General features: G+C 33.0%; 1 protein-coding gene across 5 annotated transcripts in view; it reads right to left on the minus strand.

The window, feature by feature from the left end:
- MGAT4C (MGAT4 family member C) overlaps positions 1–22,045 on the minus strand; it is a 719,810-nt gene that overhangs the window by 317,817 nt on the left and 379,948 nt on the right. For all 5 annotated transcript variants that reach the window (XM_077845721.1, XM_077845717.1, XM_077845719.1 and 2 more), the window contains one exon: positions 7,452–7,512. The gene's annotated coding sequence lies outside the window, so the exon portion shown is untranslated. The remainder of the gene's footprint in view (positions 1–7,451; positions 7,513–22,045) is intronic.

The raw sequence follows: 22,045 nt of genomic DNA on the forward strand, positions 1-22,045 counted from the left end.
AATAAATAAAAGATGGATAGAAAATTTCCAAATAAGAAATTAAATATTAAATATGTAAAGAATCTATGGATCAAAGAAAGAATCAAAAAGTAATTTAGATACTATTTCAGATTTTGTGATAAAGAAAGCAGATCATGCCAAAACCTGTGGAACACAGTTTAAGGGGTACGTAGAAAAAAAAACTGATAATTTTAAATTATTCTACTAGTAAAGACACAAAGTATAAAAAAAGACCTAATTTTCTATGTTCAGAAGTTAGAAAACAAGAATCAGTTTAAAAATAAAAAAGAGTAGAAGAAAGAAAAATTAGTGATAGGAGCAGATAGTAATACATTTGAAAATGAAAAATATTTTAAAAATCAACAAAGTCAAAACTGCTTTCTTTGACAAGACTGATAAAATTGATATATCCTTACCCAGTTTCATAACAAAGAGGGTAAATCCAAAATACCATTATCAGAAATGAAGTGAACAATATTACAAATCCAACCCACAGTAAAGTTTCATAATAGTACTTTCTGAATAGTTTTAAGTAAATAGATGCACTAATTAAGAAAACAATAGACAAATTTTCTAAAGGACAGAAACTGCCATAACTGACATGGGGTAAGAAAGAAAATATGAACATCCCTTTATCCATTAAGAAAATTATATTTACAATTCAAAACCTTTCCACAAAGAAAATCTCAGTAGCTATTCAATTATTTGAAGAAGAAATAATATACAAATTTAGAAAATAGAAGGGAAAGGCACTTTCAAACTCATGTCTTTATACCAAATTTGATAAAGACCTGAAAAGAAATAAAAATACAGTACAATATTTCTCACAAACATAAATATAAAATCTTTAATGTAATATTAGCAAAGCAAATCATGCTATATATACGAAAGATGCTATATGATGACCAACTGGAGTATATTCCAGCAATGCAAGTTTGGTTTGGAATTCAGAAATTAATGCAATTTGATATGTAAAAAGTGTAGAGAAGACAAGTAATAAGATCATCTCAAAAGATACAGAAAAAATATAAAATCTAGCACTCATTTACAATAACAACTCTTAAAAATCTAGGAATAAAGTAGAACCTTCTTAATCCCATTAAGAGTATACATGAAAACTAGAATACTTGCAGAGAAACACTGAATGTGTGTCTCTTAACATAGACAATATGATAACAGAATCAGTTCTCACCATGTTTTAAAAAAGATTTATTTATTTTAAAGAGAGCACCTGCACTACCAGGGGATGGGGCAGAGGGAGAGGGAAAGACTCCTCAATCAGACTCCCCACCAAGCATGGAACCCAGTGTGGGGCTCGATCCCAGGATCCTGAGACCATGACCTGAGTTGAAATCAAGAGTTAGACAATTAACCAACTGAGTCACCCAGGACCCGTAGTTCTCACCATTTCTATTTAACATTGTAATGGAAGCTCTAGTTAATGAAATTGGACAAGAAGAATGAAAATGCAAGTGTTGGCATAAAAATTTTAATCAGATTATATATTATATATTTTATATATATAAAAGCCTATGGAATGTATAAAAAATACATGGAGTAATAAATGAATTTAGCAAGTCCATAGGATAGAAGGTCAGCAAAAAATCTATTGTATTTCTATATACCAGAGTAGAAATGAAAAATTAAAGTGTTACGATTAATAATAGCATCAATAAACATTAAATAGGAATAAATTCAACAAAATATGTGTGATTTCTATTACGGAAACTACAAATTGCTTCAGACAGTAACAAGGCTTAAATAAAAGGACTTATGTCACCTTCATAAGATGAGAAGACTCAGTATTTTAAGGATGTGAATTCTTCCTGACTTCTTAGCCTTAATATGAGTTCAGTCAAAATATCATAAGAATATTAGCTGATTCTAAGATGAAATGGAAGAGGATCTAGAGGAGTTAAAATGCTCTTGAAAATGAATACATTTGGCTGAGTTACACTAACACATTTCAAAACTCGCTCTTAATCTACAATAATAATAAACATATGAATAGCATACTTCAAGTATTTAATAATACACAAATAGGTGAATAGAACAATAATAATTTCACACAAACAGGGGATCCCTGGGTGACTCGGCTGTTTGGCGCCTGCCTTTGGCTCAGGGTGTGACCCTGGAGTATCAGGATGGAGTCCCACTTGGGGCTTCCTGCATGGAGCCTGCTTCTCCCTCTGCCTCTCGCTCTCTCTCTCTCTCTCTCTCTCTCTCTCGGTCTCTCATGAATAAATAAATTAAAATCTTTAAAAAAAAAATTCACACAAACATTTTCAATTACCTTTGGAACAAGGTCTGAGCTAAAAATGATTCTTGATCCCTATTTTTTTCAATACACAACATTTAATCTAGCTGGTTTATACAATTAAAAACTTGAAGCAAAAAGATTCTAGATGAAAATTTAGGAGAATGACTGCAATCTGAAATATGCCAAAATTCTTAAGTAATACATAAAACACCAAACAATAACAGTTTGCATTTACTTTTCTTAGTATAAATGTTTTCAAAGAATGATATTCTAAAACTAGAGCTAGGCAACATGGAATCATGGAAAGATCATGACCTTAATAAGGGTGATCTGATTAAATTAGTTCAGTAAGTATTGGGTTAAACACCAACTGTTAGTGTAAGAATTCTTTGGACTTAAAAAAAAATTTTTTTTAAAGATTTTATTTATTTATTCATGAGAGACACAGAGAGAGAGAGAGGCAGAGACACAGGCAGAGGGAGAAGCAGGCTCCATGCAGGGAGCCTGATGTGGGACTCTATCCCAGGACTCCAGGATCACGCCCTGAGCCAAAGGCAAGCACTTAACTGCTGAGCCACCCAGGTGTCCCTCTTTGGACTTTTAATAAGCAAATGTGCTTTTTCATTCTTTAAAAAAGATATTTGGTATAATATTTTCCAAATTTCTTTGTTAATTTCAGAGACTATCATCAGTTATCAAAATATGAATGATCACAAAATTTCTATTTACATGTTTCATTGTGTATGGCATAAAGAATATATTTCAGGAAGTTAATAGATTACACTCATCTTGTTCTTTTGTTCACGAAAGTCTAATTAAATATTTGACCTCCTCTTTTTTTTGCATTTTACAAGTCATCATCCTCATGAGTTTTTCCTCAAGTGTGTCTCTGAGAGATAAGCCCTCTATTACTGACATTTTATTTCAGGCTTCCTGCTTTATTAGTTTATTGAGTATTTGTCAAAGTCATTAGCAGTTTCTGTACATATTGATAATGATTCCTCCTCTAATTTATTTTGTAAAGTGAAGCCAGATTAAGTACATACACCTACACATAAGCAAACCATACAAACAAGTGGGGGTGCATGTATGTGCCTGTATGTATTGAGCACATACAAGAGGAAAATCCTGTGGTACCTAGTACCAGATTTTTCTGTATGAGCTGTCATTCAAAATAACCACAGTTTTATTTTCTATGCTTCTAAAGGAAAAAGAGATTGGACATGTTCAAGGGACAGAGCTACAGGCCCACAGAACCACTAGTTCCTCAAACTAGTGTTGAATCTTCCACAATCTTGTTCTAATCTACATTCAAATAAACGTCCATTCATAGCCAAAGATAACATAATACATCTAGCTATAGCTCAGATGATAAGCGATAAGCAACTAATTCTTACTAATACCTTTTTCATGTCTTTCCTTATGCCATTCCTTATGCCAAGTATTCCTTCAACTTTCTTTGAAGCTTGTGTCCACTCCTTTTCATCTTCTATTTTATAGTTGAAGCCCTACTGTATTTTTGAAAGTGTACATCGGATTTCCTTACTATATATTGATTTCATGGTGAGAGTTAACAACTTATAATAGTAAATCTATAGATTTTTTGCACAGTTTCATATATACAGACATAGTCATCTCAATCAATGCTTATAAAATAAATGGGTTTTTTAATAACCAGAGATTTTTTATTGTTTTTCTTTAAACTATTTAAAAGACATCCACAGAATGTTTCGTAACTACTCTTAGACAATACTAGTTATGTGTGTCATGGCACTTAATACTTAATAAGTTTGGTAGGCTTTAGTTGTGTAGTGAGGAAGCTATTAAGGTCTGAAACTTGCTGACTTCTCTATTTGTATACAATAAGTATTTGCAATCATTTTTTAAATAAACTGGTGAGTATATAGCATTTGGTACTATGTATTTAAGATATACATTACATTTCTGATCCCATTTCTAGAATGATTTCGTTTTCATTATCTAACCTCACTGGTTCAATAAATTTTATTGACTATTTGCTATATTTCAGGCTCTGTGCTGGGCACTAAATATTGTGCTTAACTGTTGTAAGAGACACAAACAAAACAAGGAAATAATTTTTTCTCTTCTCTTTACATTTATTATTGTATAATAAAATATAAATAAAATGCTTACAATTATGGTAAATGCCATGAAGTAAAAAATAAAGAAGTTCATAAGAAGTGATGGCAAGCTTGGATGCTTTAAAAAGACTTTTTAAAAAATGACATTTAAGTTAATTTAGCGGAGTCTGAAAGGTGGGTAGCTATTCATGTAAAGAACAGAAGAAACTTTGTGATACAGAGAACTGTTTAAAAATACCATTACAACAAAATACTTAAATCCTCTGACTCCAACAAAACCATTTTCTCTGATTTACTCTAAAAAAATATGAATTTAATCTATGTTTTTAAATAGTTTTCCTTTAAAAAAAAGTAAATATCTCCTAGTGAGATATATAACAGGTTTGTGTAAAGACATTGAATATTCCATATTTAGACTTTTGTTTCCTCCTCAATAGGAAAAAAAATAAATAGAAAGAAGAGGGCAGAAATATGCCTAATTTTATGTACTTTGCATGTAGTAAATTGGTGTTTTTCCCCTAGTTTCATGAACTGCTTCTCTTTTTTTCTTTCTTTCTTTTTTTTTATTATTATTTTTTTAAATTTTTATTTATTTATGATAGTCACACAGAGAGGGAGAGAGAGGCAGAGACACAGGCAGAGGGAGAAGCAGGCTCCATGCACCGGGAGCCCGATGTGGGATTCGATCCCGGGTCTCCAGGATCGCGCCCTGGGCCAAAGGCAGGCGCCAAACCGCTGCGCCACCCAGGGATCCCTCTTTTTTTTTTTTTTTTTTTTACCAGAGAAATGCTTAACAGAACACGTTGAAACCCTAAAATAATTTTATTAGATATATTTATTTCACACTCTTATTTATTGGGAGGCCTTATAAGGTTTTAAGGTCACAATGTAATTTGAAGATTGGGAAGTGTAATGAACATCTTATTTAAATACTATAAATTATGCATAGATGATAGAATAAGTTCTTACAGTAATGCCCTACTTATACTTTAATTCATTAATAAGAAAATTCTGATTTGTGTTAAATGTTCCACATTTTCACATGTAGGACAAATATCAAAAACTTGTACCATATAAATGCAGCATAAATTCATCATTTTTATCCAGTTGGAAGAGTTTTTCTTTTGTTACTTCATGAAATGATCATTTGTTTTGGGTTGCAACCGAGAGTTTAAGGAACAATGTTAAATTAAAAAAAAAAAAAGAGAGAGAGAGAGAAAACATATAAGTTTATATAGTTACTTTACCCACCATTAAAACTGCTGTCATGCATGGTAAAAACACTTTGAAAAGATTTCTCTGATTGCTTTCACTTAACTACCTCTTTGCCATTTATTGGCTTAATTTTACACAAAATGAAGCATTTTTAAAACCTAAGGGAAGATATTAGGTTTTAGTTTTATATATCACATAATGGAAATAATAAAGAAAGGAGTTTTTGCATTTTCTAAATATCCCACATCCAAAAAGACATATCTGTACTAAAGTTTCTCAGCACAATTTTAACATGTAAAAATAAGCATCTCTTTCATGTGCTTTTCAAATTTGAACTGGTATCTGTCTCATTTTCCAAGGTATGCCATTTTCTCACAAAATATATATGGGGTAATAAAGTGAAATTTCCACAGCAGAAAACCATATTGTAAATGGGAAAAATCTTTATTTTCTAAAGCTTTTTCTTTGGCAAGATCTGATTCAAATCAGCTCTGCTTTTTTTTTTTTCTTCCCAGTAAAATTAATGCACTTAAGTACATATTCCTTAAATAAATAGAGAAGCCATGGAAATGCATTAATCAAGAGCTAGAGCATTATTGGGAAATATATTTAAGCTACTTAATCATCAGAATAAATGACTGTGCTAACAACAGAAGGGTTGATTAATTTTTTGTTACAAACACTTGCATATTAATACACAGTTCAATTTTTGTCATTCCCCTTGCTGTTGAAATGTTCCGAGAGATCATCTAACATATGTTCAAATTACCAGCTTTCTAATAGATAAAAATTCAGTTGCAAGAAGCTATATGAATCAAGCATGCACCGTCCCACAGCTGAGGTCTGATGACCCCTGAATGTGACCTGCTCCCAGAGGAAAGCAATTTAATGCTCCATCGCACACAGAACAGTATGTATGAATCACAAAACCTCCAGATAAATTAGTGACAGGTACATCTGAATAGGATTCCTTCTAAGTCGCTTATCTGCAGCCAGGCAAGCTTGTTTCACCCTCACTTTCAAAGATAAAGCCACACGGCATGTGGCCGCAGCAGATTCTCAAAAAGCAAACAGCCCCCATCGTCCATTACTGAGAGGAAAAAAAATCTCCTTATTATTTCGTGTACCGTGTACTGTGACAGTAAATGGGATAAAGTGAAAACTATCTGCAGTGGGAAATTCATCAATCAATACCAGGCCTTATGTCTTCTCTAACTTTCATAAGCTCAGTGCCTCTTGCTCTTTCACTTTTATTTCTGACAGTTCTGATACCCCAGAGTTGAAACCATGGCAAAGTTCAAGAACAAAACAACAGGTTATTAAAGACAACTTATCAGAGGCCAAACAGAGAGAAGAGATGCCAACTGCCAACAATTAGTAAGTAGCTGAAAGACAGGTCTATGACAGAAGGAAGAAAGGCACAACAAGCTTTTACCTTTAGCAAACTATGGATTCCATTTGAAAAAACCCAGAGCAAACTGAGGTGCTAAATATATGCTTGAAGCACTCAGGGATGTTGATCATAGAATAGATGAAAAATAAATTATATTCAAAATAACACAAAAGATATGTATTTGTAAGAGACCTTATTTACATAGCTTAGCAACCATAGATAAATTGGAATAACAAAACTATATAAACTGAATGTCAATGAATAGCACAAATGTATTACCTTCTTCAAAGTTAAGCATTAACTTCAGAAATTCTTTTAAACGTAACAATAAAACAGGTATCACTTTTCACTTTCTGTACTTCTTATATTCTACAATTATGCTTAATCAAAACTCTCACTACATATCTTAATATAAGCCATGTCATATTACTGGGTCAGTTATATAGCATAGAATTCAATAGCACAAAAAAACTGTACTCACGGTTCAGGTTCTGTTGGTAGTCCTTCTCAGGCAAAATCAGGTTTGTGCTTTCTGGGTGAATCTGTGTTAAACCAAAATGACAAAAATCTTAGTTTCCCATGGCACTGCCACTTAGAATGCATACAAATAAACTCCCAGTTAGTCAGGGAGAAAAAAATTGCATTAAAGTGTACTGATTTGTAAATTTGGTCTTTTCAAATGTAGATAATGTTTGCCCCTCCTTCTCCCCCCATATCTTTGCAAAATTTCTGCCCAATGAACTCATTACTGTAGAAACTCAACTATGCCTATGGTCAGTGAATGAAATTCAGGTCTAGGATTAACCTTCATAAACATGCACAATGATTGGGCGTCTGAATTTGAGACAGACAAGGATAATGCTGGAAAGGGAAAACAAAAACAAAAAACATAACTTAGAGACTGTACAATATGATAGATTTATCTAACTTAACTGTTGTCTTTTATATGAGGTAAATCATAGTATTCTAAATGTATAGAAATGAAAGCAAATGTATTTTGAAAACATCAATACCATATCCAATGACGCTTTGGAGAATATAAATATAGCTACTAAATTTACCTTCTTTGAAATTACACAGGTTTAATTAAATTGGATGTATGTCTTTACAGCGACAATAATTTAAGCAACATTAAACACGATTTAAAATATGCAAGAACTTCAGTTAGCAGGCAATAAAATTATTATTTCTGCTCTATCTAGCTACCGTGTTTATATTGAGTTATTTATTTACAATGTACTTTAACGTTATCAGTAATTTCTTGGAAGTGTCAGTAAATGGAAACTAAAATGTTCAATTAAAACATTAAACTTTACTTGTGAAGTACCATATTATAATGATGTTAGTTTATTTTTTATGAATTAGAAAAAAACATGGGGAAAAATAGAAAAAACATGGAAAAGTAATTAGAACAATTAGTTTAAATATCTAAAAAGTCAAATGTCATGTGGGTATTGTTCAACACTTTATTTAAATTATATAAATACAAAGGCATATAATAGTTCTTAATCACTACATGTCAAGAGTGTTTTACTGTATAATGGACTGTTCCATTTTCTGGTTAATTATTCATTAATTCAACAAATAGATCTTGCCGAAAATGGCCTTATAATTCCTCTCAGCTTGACTAAACTTTAGGAAGGTTTCTTTCCCTTACTCTAGGCCTTTGACCTTTTTCCTTAGAGCATTTACTTTAAATTATAATTGTGAATTATTTTTTCTGCCCCTTTGATATATAAATTTTCTCCCAACCTTTGTCAGTTTTAAAACCCAGATTGTCCAGGACTTTGGAAACCATCCCTTTGAGATGTCATCATTAAGAAAGTAGTGCCTCTATCTCTGAGTCTCCTTGTGAAGGTAGGAGCTTAACTTCAATAAGCACTATTAACAAACACAGGTGGCCTAATCACATTCATCAACCTCACCTCTATCTAACATCTTGCAGTATTTTTTTCCCACTAGTTCATCTCAGCTCTTAAAAATCTCCAATTTTGTATTTCATGAGTTAAGTTCAATTCCCCTCCTCCACCTATGTAATAGTCTTGAATAAAGTCTTCCTCGACTGTTTAACACCATCTGGTACAATTTTTCCTTTGCCATCTGAAGTGTCTTTTACATGCCGGCACACTAGTAAATCGGTTGTAAAGGAGAGAGACATTGTACTTGCTTTCATTGTACCTACAATCTAGTGGGAAACTGATATGTGTAAGTTGACGTGTAAAATACAATGTGGTCAATACCATGACTGCAGGAAGAAAACAGGGCACCTAACAAAAGTGAACAAATAATGAAAAGAATAACAGAATGAGTCTCTTTAAATTTATCACTTCACAAATGGTGAGATATCCAGGTAAACTGGAACAGGAACAATGTTCTAGGAAGAGGGTCCCACGTATATGAAAGCCATTAGGCAAAATAACGTATATGAAAGCCCATAGGCAAAATAAGCACTCCACGTATGGAAAAGTGAGACCAGAATGGCTAGATTGTTTGGTGTGATGCAGGAGAATGCCAGGAAATTAGTCTGAGATGTAACTGGAGAAATACACAAGAGGCATTCATGCAGCTATATAGTTGCTTGTTTTTCTTTTCATCAACACATTAGGGGAAATGATATAAGCTAAGGTTCAACCTCAAGGTCTCTGATATCAGACTATCAGCCTTTGTTTTTTTAATATTATTTTATTTACTTATTCATGAGAGACAGAGAGAGAGAGAGGCAGAGACACAGGCAGAAGGAGAAGCAGGCTCCATGCAGGGAGACTGACGTGGACTCGATCCTGGGTCTCCAGGATCACACCCTGGGCAGAAGGCAGAGGCTCCACCACTGAGCCACCCAGACATCCCAGACTATCAGACTTTGAAATCTGACTCTATGTCTCACAAGTTGTATATTAGGCAAATAGTCCAACCTCTTTTTGCTCTCCATTTCATGAGTAGGGTATCAAAAAAACGTGATGGCTTTTTTTCAGGATTAAAAAGGAAATCTCACATAAAATAGCACAAGACTTCATACATGGAAAATGAGCGATTATTATGATGATGATGCTTTGATGATGACAATGACAGAAAGCAATCTATGACAATATTGATCATGAACTGACACAGTATATCAGGTCACAAGGGCCATGGTGAAGAGTTTGAATAAAAGAGAAATTACTGAAGCATTTAAACATAGAGAAATATTATCAAGTGTATGTTTTTGAAACAGAATTCTATTTACATTTAAAAGAATATTTTGAAGGTTTCAAAGGGAATGCTGTAATCCAAATCTGTAGAACAGACATAATAGCTAAAATTTTGAGTAAATATTTGTAAGGATATTAATTAAAAGTCAATGCATGCAGAGTGATGGTTTTTTTTAATAGAATGGCCTAATAATAAGGTAAATATACCACTGTTTATTAACTGTTGTCTGGTTATAATTACTAATAGTACAACCCTGTATCTTGTATTTGGGTATTAAGACTACATAGTAGATGTCTTTGTGAGCATCAATTAGTATGTTTTACGAGGGGAGTTTTGTTTATCCAAGCAAATCAGTTGAATGGATGCTGTCTCCAATATATAATATTTCAATAATCACAAAAGGAAAAACTACTCTTTATTTTTGTCATATTTACTTGTCTGGCACTGCTTTATGCTACTTATATGTATTACCGATTTAGTCCTACCAATCCTATGGGTGTAATTGCTATTCCTCTCTCATACATGAGGAAATTAGAGCATATAGAAGTAATCTGCCGAATTTGCATGTGGAAGAGCATAGATTCAAACCAGACAGTCTGGGTCCAGAATTTGTGCTCCAAATCCCTATGTGAAAAGTGCTATAATAGAGTTTTTAGAGTATCTGAAGCACAGAGAGGGCTACTGTAAGCTAAGATGACACTAAAGAATCACACAAAGAACACTGGGGCACTAGAAGGAGAAACTTTCAATAAGGTAGAAAGCACAAAGAGGATACAATAAAAGTAGCTTTAAAAAGGAAGGGATATTTCAGGTAGATTTTAAAGAATGAATAGAACATTTGTCTCCTTGAAAACCAAACATAGTCTACTTTAAAGAAAAATCTATAATGGTACATATCTGCCCCCTGCCCTTCCCAACTAGATCTGACCATTCCACCTTCTACATACCCTTATACTTCTTAAACTTATTTATAAGATATGTTTATTCATCCAAAATAAATATGTAATCAGCGACATTCTGATAGATTTCTATTATACTTAAATGAAAATCTAAAATTCAAACTCCCGCCACAATCATTTTTCTCTTTCTCATAAGCACCAGGCTTCTGCTATTTCTTTTACTAGTATAATCGTCACTCAAATCTTACATTACCAGATCTATCTCACAGATTTCTTTTTCTATTTCCTACTCCATTTTATATTATTTTTTATTTGAGAGAGATATATGGCACCTGTTTATGGAAAGTATGTACTCTTTGCTAAAGAGATTTCTCTTTGTGTTGGGAGAACTCTACCTGCTGTCTCATTCCTGGCTCAATCCACTATACTCCCCACCTTCTGTGACTATTGACAAAATTATTACTAATCTCAAATTCTGCAAGGGCATATACCATGTTAGTTTTTATATTGTGATATATCCTGAAAGAGATCAGAATATGCCACTCCAACATATGCCACTTTTCAATATGGGTTAGTTGAGCTGAAGGTAATTGAGAATCAACAGATGCAGGAAGAAGCCTTCTCACAGTTTCTCTTACATGATTAAAAGCAGAAACTTTAGAGAAGTGAAGACTGCCAAAAATCTCTTCTCCAGGAAATTTTATGGCCACAAAGGAGATGGAGAGTCAGCACCAAGCAAGGTGAGTCTTCATCAAATCAAACAACAATAGCAACAAAACCACTTATTAAAAAGGCCCTTGCCTTTCATTAGTTTCCCCATATTACTTACCTTCCCACAATTTATCCTTCCTAGGAACCCAAGTCCCCTTTACCTTGTCTAGTCCATGATTTATTGCCCTTTGTCACTAATATTATATAAACTTCCAAGTCTAATCACGTCCTGGGGGCTTCACTTCTTTACTGTGGAGCCTCCATGGCATGTAAAACTAAAATAAAGAAACCTATGCTTTTTCCCCTGACAATCTGTCTTTTGTCAGTTTAATTCATGATGATAAGGGAAAAGTTATTTTCTTCTGCTCCTATCCCCAGCACCAACACCAATGCCAGACTCAATAAATATTTGATGAATACATGATGTGTGACTTGGCAGGAAACGTGCACTTGGAGTGACTGGTTCATAGGAGACAGCCAATGAAAGCAAGCAGTTGAAATTACCACAGAAAGGTTGTTGCAGAGTGTACTATGCTGTATGTAGTCCTCCCCATCACAATTATTTCTAGAAGTTAGATAAGGTCCAAATGTACTTACACAAAATAATAATAATAATAATAGTAAACAAACCAGCAATAAGTAAATAAATAAATAGGCCCAAATGAGATTGGGATAGGAAGTCTGACAGTTCTGTGGTCATCAAAGACCCAGCCTTCCTGATTTTCCACCTTTAGCCAGTGGCTTCCACCTTCAAAGTGTCTGAGGTATTGTTACTTTAGTGCCAGTCTTTATAGGTTTCAGGAAGCAAAAAATAGGAAGGGAAGAGGGCATAACAAACAAAAACAAAAACAAAATTTGGTCAGCCCCCTAAAAAGAGCTATTCTAGACACTGACCTATAACTTCAGCTTATGTCTTATTGAAAACCTCTTCAGAACAGAAACTGAAATGCCGATATTTAGATAAATCTATTGTTGTCTTAAACAATCTGGTGATCTATTAGTAAGGGAAATGAGAAAAATAACAACAACTTTTCTTTTCTCTTATGGAAACTTTCCATTTTTAACTTTTTGAGCATTTTATATCCTAACGCTGTGTTTTCTTTTTCACTAAACCCTTAGAGAAAAAATCTTGGCAAAATAATTTCTATTACCTATTTTCCTTAAATTTTCTTCTCCAGAATGTTAAACAAAGGAAGCCCAGGACTAAAACTGGATTCATGGTCTGAAATATTAAGACTTGTGAAATATACTATGGGAAACACAGAGGCAAATCTGAGGTGCATCCCACATATACTTGCGAAGATGCAAGGCTGTCTCCTACGCTTTGTCCACATCAAATATATCCTCATCAGCAACCTGATGAGATTTCAACATCTTAACTACTCCCAGTCCTTGACTCTTCTCAACTCTTAAGATGCCTCATTCAGTCAATCCTTGATGTTAAAAACTATCAAAGGTAAGCCATGGCAACGGGAAGGCATTCTTCTTTGGCTTTTGAATGTGTGTTTTTATGTGTCTGTGTGCTTGCATTGTAGTGGATGCTTGTTATTTTGGCTCTTATTTTCACATCAAACAATGAATCTATGCTGTGATGACCTGAATTGGGACCAAGTTCTGCAGCTCTACCGTTTCTTCATTCTGCCTCTTTGCTAAATTTTCCTGTTACTTGTTCTAAGTTGAAAATAGAATTATCTGCCAGAATGAAATGAGAATTACAGATTCTCAAATTTATCCCCCTAACTCTGTTCTCTTAAATATAACCTGATATTTGAATTTCAAAGACATGCTCTTCGTCTAAATAAATGGAGTAGAAAAGTCAAGAAAATAACCACTTAAGAAAAATATGGGTGCTTTTGATAAACCTGAGAGGAAGATGTTCTGTCCAAAGAATGAGGAGTGAGAACAATTCAAAATGAAATTATGTTTGTGTTCTTACTTTTAAACTAAGTTTAGGAATTCTTCTTTCAAAAAAGAGTTTTTTAATTGATTAGGTAAGTCTTTGAGAAACTAAACAGACTACTTTTTATTTCATGACAGTTTTGTTATTCAAAAGAAGAAAAGCTTATGCGTGCAATAAAAAACAAAACCCAAAGAATCCTGACTTCTGAAAAATAGCACTTTAAAAGTTTTTGCCAAAAAAAAAAAATAAAAAAAAAATAAAAAAATAAAAGTTTTTGCCAAACATTGTTAAGCAATACAGTTAAATGTAATTATATTCTCTTCCCTACTCTTTCTCTTTGGTAGTTTAGAAGTATCAGACAGATATCAATTGATTGTAACTTATACACATTGAATGGAGACTACCGATGTGTTTAAAAATCCCTAAAACACAAAAGACTAAGTTGAGGAAAATGTCACTTCTTTTAAGTGTTAAATAGCCAATAACACAGTTCTCTTTTTTCTCAGTGTCTGTGAATGGGTGATGTTGGGAAGACATCTAAAGGACCAAACATAAGATGTCTCAAGACAAGACTGCTGCCCACTGGATTAATTATGTGATATCTTTAGCCAGCAAATAGCAGCTTGCTTCTATCTAGTTTGGGACAATTATTTATAGGTACATACATTTTTTAAAGTTCATATATGTCCTATAAAAATTCCTAGGGAGAATGCTAATAAAACTATTAAAGAAATATTCTATTATTTGTATATCATAATCTTGGGTGTTCATATTTTTGTTTGAAAATTTTTACACAAAACTTCTAGATAGATGTATCAATATAATTCCCATATAATACAAAAATATGCAATAACACTCATTTTTTTAATAAAAACATCATACATAAAATTTCTTTTTATCCCCCAGCTTTATTAAGGTATAAGTGGCAAATAAAACTAGGATTTATTTAAGATGTATAATGTAACGTTCTATTATATGTATGCATTGTGAAATGATTATGAAGATCAAGCTAGTAAACGTATCCACAAACTCACATATTTTTTCTTTTTGTGATGAGAACATTTAAGACTTACCCCCTTAGCAAATTTTAGGTTGCAGTACAATATTACTAACTATAGTCACTATGCAGTACATTAGATCTCCAGAATTTATTCATGCTGCATAACAGAAAATTTGTACCACGTGGCTAATATACCCTATTTCCCCAACCACCAGTAACCACTAGTCTACTTTCTATTTCTATGAGTTTGACTACTTTAGATTCTACATATAAGTGAGATCATGAAGTATTTGTCTTTCTGTGCCTAACCTATTTCACTTAGCAAAATGTCCTTTAAGTTCATCTATTGTCACGAGTGACAAAATAAACTTCTTCTTCAAGATGAACAATATTGTATTGTAAATAATTTTACATTCCATTGTATGTGTGTGCGTGGTGCACACACATCACATTTTTGTTTATCCATTCATTTGTCAATAAAGATTTAGGTTGTTCCCATATATTAGCTATTGTGGATAATGCTACAATAAACATGGAGGTAACAGCTTTCTGAGATAATGATTTTGTGTTTTTTGGATATATACTTAGAAGTAGGATTTCTGGATCAAATAAGAGCTCTATTTTTGTTTTCTTATAGGTTTACTCATTTATTTTAGAGAGAGAGGGAAAGAGAGAGAGTGAGCCAGTGGGAGGGGGGGAGAGGGAAAGAATCTCCAGCAGATTTCCCACTGAGCCCAATTAGGGGCTCCATCTCAGGACTCTGAGATTGTGACCTAAGCAGAAATCAAGAGATGCTTAACCAACTGAGCAACAAGCTGCTCCATAATAGCTCTATTTTCATTGAGGAACTTCCATACTGTTTTCTATAATGGTTATACCAATTTACATTCCCACCAACAGTACTCAAAGGTTCTTTTTTCCCCTCTTCATGTTGCCAACATCTGTTAACTTTTAAAGCAAAATTCAAGTATAACTAAATATAGTTATATTAGTCTTAGGTGTTCAGTATAATGATTAGCAATTCTATACATTACTCAGTGATCATCATGATAAGTGCACTCTTAATCCCCTTGATCTATTTCACCCATTCCCCTCCCATCCCCTTCCCCTCTGGCAACCACCAGTTTGTTCTCTATATTTAAGAATCTAGTTTTTGTTTGTATGTTTTTCTCTTTTTTCCTTCTTTCTTTGTTTCCTAAACCCCACATATGAATGAAATTATATGGCATTTCTCTTTCTCTGACTTATTTCAGTTTGCATATGCCCCCTAGATCCATCTATGTTGAGGCAAATGGCAAGATTTCATTCTTCTTTTATGGCTGAATAATATATATGCATACATATATGGAATATATTTGGAATATATGTATTATACATATTTTATATATACATATATATAATATGAGATAATATATATATATATATATATATACACACACTACATCTTTTTTATCCATTTATCTATTCAGAGATAATAGGGCTGCTTCTGTATCTTCACTATTGTAATTAATGCTGCAATAAACATAGAAGTACATATATCTTTTCAACTTAGTGTTTTTGCTTTCTATGTAGTAAATACTAAATTGTATGGTAATTATATTTTTAAGTTTTTGAGGAGCCTCTATCAAATGGGAGAAGATATTTGCAAATCATATATCCAATAAGGGGTTAATATCCATATAATGAAAAATGTATACAACTCAATACCAAAAAAAAAAAAAAACCCAAATAATCCAATTAAAAAAATGGGTAGAGGACATGAATAGATTTTTTTTCCAAGAAGACATTACAGATGGCCAACAGACACATGAAAAGATGCTCATCATCAGGAAAATGCAAATCAAGCAGGACCCATCTATTTGCTGTCTACAAGAGACTCATTTTAGACAGAAGGACACCTACAGCCTGAAAATAAAAGGTTGGAGAACCATTTACCATTCGAATGGTCCTCAAAAGAAAGCAGGGGTAGCCATCCTTATATCAGATAAACTAAAATTTACCCCAAAGACTGAAGTGAGAGATGAAGAGGGACACTATATCATACTTAAAGGATCTATTCAACAAGAGGACTTAACAATCCTCAATATATATGCCCCGATGTGGGAGCTGCCAAATATATAAATCAATTATTAACCAAAGTGAAGAAATACTTAGATAATAATACACTTATACTTGGTGACTTCAATCTAGCTCTTTTTATACTCGATAGGTCTTCTAAGCACAACATCTCCAAAGAAACGAGAGCTTTAAATGATACACTGGACCAGATGGATTTCACAGATATCTACAGAACTTTACATCCAAACTCAACTGAATATACATTCTTCTCAAGTGCACATGGAACTTTCTCCAGAATAGACCACATACTGGGTCACAAATCGGGTCTGAACCGATACCAAAAGATTGGGATCGTCCCCTGCATATTCTCAGACCATAATGCCTTGAAATTAGAACTAAATCACAACAAGAAGTTTGGAAGGACCTCAAACACATGGAGGTTAAGGACCATCCTGCTAAAGATGAAAGGGTCAACCAGGAAATTAAGGAAGAATTAAAAAGGTTCATGGAAACTAATGAGAATGAAGATACAACCATCCAAAATCTTTGGGATGCAGCAAAAGCAGTCCTAAGGGGGAAATACATCGCAATACAAGCATCCATTCAAAAACTGGAAAGAATTCAAATACAAAAGAACAATGAAATGTCATTTCACACCTGTCAGCAGGATTAAAATTAAAAAAAAACATAAATAACAAGTGATGGTGAGGATGTGGAGAAGAAAGGAACCCATGTGCACTGTTGGTAGGAATGCAAGCTAGTCGTTTAACATTTTGATAACAGCCATCTTAACAGGTTTGATGTGGTATTTCATTGTAGTTGGTTTATGTTTTCTTAATGATTAGCAGTGTTGAGCATCTTCTCATATACCTGTCAGCCATTTGGATATCTGCTTTGAAAAAATTTGAAATTTTAATTTTTTCTTAATGTAGGCATTTATCACTCTAAATTTTCAGAATTGCTATTACTGCATCTAAAAGTTTTGATAAGTTGTATTTGAGTTTTTAAATATATATATTTATTTCCATTTCCTTCTTTGACTCATTGGTTGTTGAGGAGTCTTTTGTTTAATTTCTACATATTTGTGAATTTTCCAATTATCCATTTGTTACTGATTTCTAGTTTCATACCATTGTGATTGAAAGGATACTTGATATGTTTTCAGTTTTTTGTTTTGTTTTGTTTTAATTTGGTAAGATCTGCTTTCCAGCCTGGCATAAGCTCTATCCTAGAGAATGTTCCCTGTGTGCCTGAGAAGTGTGTGCATTCTGCTGCTGCTTCTGAATGACATGTTCTGCATATATGTCTTAAGTCCCTTTAGTCCAGAATGTTGTTCAAGTCCACTTTCCATACTGATGTTTTGTCTGGATGACTTTTCCTTTGTTAAAAGTGGAATACTGGGACGCCTGAGTGGCTCAGTGGTTGAGCATCTGCCTTTGGCCCAGGGCGTGATCCTGGAGTCCCGGGATCAAGTCCCACATCGGGCTTCCTGCATGGAGCCTGCTTCTCCCTCTATGTCTCTGCCTCCCTCTCTCTGTGTCTCTTGTGAATAAATAAATAAAATCTTTAAAAAAATAAAATAAAAGTGGAATACTGTATATTGAAATTCCTACTATTATTCTATTGCTTCTATTTCTACTTTCTGATTTGTTAATACTTGCCTTTCATATTTAGGTGTTGTGATGTGCGCAGATATATTTACAAGTGTTATATCCAATTGATAAATTGATGCTTTTATCATTATATAATGATCTTCTTTGTCTTTTATGATAGTTTTGACCTAAAATATCATATGTCTAGCAATTCCACTACTGGATGTTTACCCATAGAAAACAAAAATATTAACTGAAAAAAAATACATGCACCCTGATGTTTATAGAAGCATTTTCTACAATAACCATATTATGGAAATAGCCCAAGTGTTCTTCAACTAATGAATGGATGAAGAAGATGTGGTATATATATATATATACCATATATATATATGGAATACACTCAGTCATAAAAAAAAGAATGAAATTTTGCCCTTTGCAATGACATGGAAAGAGTTAGTGTGTATTATGCTAAGCAAAATAAGTCAGTCAGGGAAAGACAAATAACACATAATCCCATCATTCTAACATAATTATTGTCTTTAAGATAATTTAGAAAAGCAGCTTCTGAAGAATTATCAGAAACTATTACTTCACTTATATGTGGAACCTAAGAGCAAAACAAACAATAAGAACAACAAAGCAAAACAGATCTATGAAAACAGAATAAAGTAGTGGTTGCCAGAAAAGAGGAGAATTGAGGGATAGGCAAAAATGAGTGAAAGATAGTGGAAAGTACAGGCTTTCAGTTATGAATGAATAAGTCATGCAGATGAAAGAGAAAGCATAGGGAATATAGTTAATTTTTTTTTTAGTTAATGGTATTAAAACAGCAATATATGGTGACAAATGGTAGCTACACTTGTGATTATTGCATGAGGTATACAGTTGTCAAATCACTATGTTGTAGACCTGAAGTTAATGTAACATTGTGTGTCAACTATACTTCTATAAACGGTATAAAAAAATAAAGTGAGTCTCTTGTAACATTTCATTGGAATTTATTTTCTACCCATTTTTTAAAGGTTTATTTATTCATTTATTCATGAGAGACACACAAGCAGAGGCAGAAACAGGCTTCATGCAAGGAGCCTGATTTGGGACTCTAACCTGGGTCTCCAGGATCAGGCCCTGGGCTGAAGGTGGTGCTAAACCACTGAGCCACTCAGGCTGCCCTAGATTTTCTTTTAAATAATTAAGATCAACTCCTTGGATATTTGTATCACATATATATATATTTATTATTATAATACTCATTTAAAGAGGAACTACATGCACTGACTAACTGAGGTATTTGTTAAAATTATTTGGTTAGAACCCATTAGCAATTTTTTGGAAACTAAATGTATTATTACTTGCATTTATTTCCATTATATATTATAGATATGTGGTCACTATGCCTTAAGAATCTCCTGGTGAGTTAACACACACGGACCTGGGGTATATTTTCATACATAATTGTCTGATATTGTGAATGGAGAATTGGAAAGATTCTACATGATTTTATCTTCCTGAAGAAAAGATTTACTTGACCCTTTGGTAGGACTTTAAAGTACAAAAGATTATCTTAATTCAGTAAAGCATTCAGATAATTTAGGTGCAGGTTTCAATCTTTGTCTCACCATATTTCTACTCATTTATCATTTTAATACATTTTTTATAATAGAGTGACATATTTAATATTTAATCTTCATGAGGTTATGGTGGAACTTGCGTAATCATACATTTTTTGGTGAAAATATAAATTGATATAATGTCTTTTTAGGGAGTCTGTGATTTATTTACTTTTATTGTTCATTTCCATGTTTCTTTGTTTTTACTTCTACTGGAGACAATCTGGATTTGTACTTAGAGGATCTTTTTTAAAAAAATAATTTTGTTTTGTTGAATATTTATGCATATTAAGAAGAATTTGGGGCAAAGTGTTCTCTGTCCAAATCAACAAATCCTTTGGACTTGTTTCTCTAAGCCTTTACTCTAATTTTACAAACAAAATGTTGGATGCTTCTGGTGGAAAACTTTGGTTGTTTTTGGTTAACTAACTTGATTTTAATTGTTATGAAATATTCACATTCAACCAAAGTGATTTCTGAAACCCCTTCCCAAGATACAGCAGTAAATGGCATTTATCTCAAGTAAGATACATTCATGCCTAAGCAGATCTCTGGCCTGGAAGTGGTGGCAGAGAGGGTTGGAAGGAAGGGCATGTCTACATAACGGAAGTTGTTTAGTTACAAACCTAGGCCAAATTTGCCTCATGTTCTTTTCTTTCTCTCGTATATGCAGTATAAGATGTTTTGTTTAACCATGATTTTTAATAATGCCTATATTCTTCCTATTTGACAGTTTCTAACTTATGTAAACAACCAGAAGAGATGACTATAATATACATGTATTTGAAATACCTTCTGTGATGCAGAAATGATGCATAGAATAATCATGAACAATAAAATCTTGCCTAAAGTAGAATCAAAGTAGAGGAGGGATTGTTGAACACATTTCTCAATTTTAACTACATAAAAATTTAAAATTAAAATGAAATAACACATAATCCCATCATTCTAACATAATTATTGTCTTTAAGATAATTTAGAAAAGCAGCTTCTGAAGAATTATCAGAAACTATTACTCAATAATTTCATTTCTGGTAAATAATTCTGAGGAAATCAATCAATCAAGAGAAAATACAACTTTGTGCTTTTTTTTTTTTTTTTTTTGAGAGTGAGAGAGAGGGAGGGTGAGTGGAGCAGAGGGACAGAGAGGAGAGAGGGAGAGGGAATCTTGAGCAGGCTTCATGCCCAGTGCAGAGCTGGATGCAGGGCTTGATCCCATGATGCTGAGATCATGACCTGAGCTGAAATCAGAAGTTGGACACTGAACCAACTGCACCACCCAGGTGCTCCAAGATACATTTTAATATTAATTTTAATGACTAACGTTTTAAACAATTTGAATATCTGACTACTGTAAAATTATTGCACACCAATTTAATCAGTCCTTAAAATTAAAACTGTGATGACACTAGCTACATGAGATATCCATTCAATGTAATATATAAAAATTATGTCAAGACCACTATAGTGGGATCCCTGGGTGGCGCAGCGGTTTGGCACCTGCCTTTGGCCCAGGGCGCGATCCCAGAGACCCGTGATCGAATCCCACATCAGGCTCCCGGTGCATGGAGCCTGCTTCTCCCTCTGCCTGTGTCTCTGCCTCTCTCTCTCTCTCTCTGTGACTATCATAAATAAATAAAAATTTAAAAAAAAGACCACTATTGTAAAAAGTAAAATTATTAATTTATATCATCAGAAAATAAAAGGACCTGAGAAAATATGAAACAGCTGCATTAGGATAATTGGATTACTGCGAGTTGCCTATTATTTTTCATTATTATTTTTAGCTTTAATACATAAAAGTCATGGGAAAATTTAAAAAGTAGAAAATTAGAAACAAATAGGAAGTGTGTTTATATAGTACTATGGAATAAATAGCTACGAGCACTTATTAATTGATACTGTTTTGGAATCAGGCTTAGTCTACCAATTAATTACTTTAATTAATTATTTTTTATTTTTTATTTTTTATTTTTATTTTTATTTTTTTAATTAAATTTTTTATATGCAGCTTTGCTTTATTAAACTTTTGTTATAACTAGATAGTTTTTTTTTAAAAATCCCATAACTTAATTTTTAAAGGTAAATTCTATGTCTTATTCAAATTTTTATG

The sequence above is a fragment of the Canis aureus genome, chromosome 13 (genome assembly GCF_053574225.1).
Source record: "Canis aureus isolate CA01 chromosome 13, VMU_Caureus_v.1.0, whole genome shotgun sequence".
NCBI classification, from domain to species: Eukaryota; Metazoa; Chordata; class Mammalia; order Carnivora; family Canidae; genus Canis; species Canis aureus.